The sequence below is a fragment of the Octodon degus genome, unplaced genomic scaffold (assembly GCF_000260255.1).
Source record: "Octodon degus isolate 3935 unplaced genomic scaffold, OctDeg1.0 scaffold00001, whole genome shotgun sequence".
NCBI lineage: Eukaryota > Metazoa > Chordata > Mammalia > Rodentia > Octodontidae > Octodon > Octodon degus.
Genome location: NW_004524577.1, coordinates 8,420,041 through 8,420,621, shown reverse-complemented (window position 1 = coordinate 8,420,621; position 581 = coordinate 8,420,041).

The following is a 581-nucleotide window of genomic DNA, read 5'->3' as shown; positions in this document are numbered from 1 at the left end:
GGAGCCCTTGAGCATGAAATAGTGTCAGGCCAGGCGTGGTGGCTCAGGCCTTCAGGCCTGTCATCCCAGGCTCAGGAGGCTGAGGCAGGTGTATTGTGGTGAGTTCAAGGAGCTCAGGGCCAGCCTGAGCTGCACAGCAAGACCCTGCCTCAAAGAAAAAGAAACAAAAAAGAAGGAAAGAAAGAAAGAAAGGAAATAGGGCTGGGGAGATGGCTCAGTGGAGTAAGCACTTGCCTGGCAAATGCAAGGGCCTGAGTTCAATCCCCGGTTCCACAAGGAAAGAAAGAAAAAAAAGAAAAGAAAGAGAAATAAGAGGGCCTGGGGAGATAGCTCAGCAGACTAAGCGCCTACTTAGGCAAGCACAGGGACCAGGGTCTGATCCCAGCACCACATGCTGCAGCAACCCCGCCCTGGGCCACCGAGTCCGGGTGTGGTGGTGCATACCTGTAATCCCAGGGCTGGGGAGGCCGAAACAGAGGATCACTGAGCCTGAGCAGTGAGACCCTGTACCAAATACATAAAGCAAACAAACAAACAAGAAAATAAATGAGTCTCATCAGTCTTCGATCTTACCTGCTTAT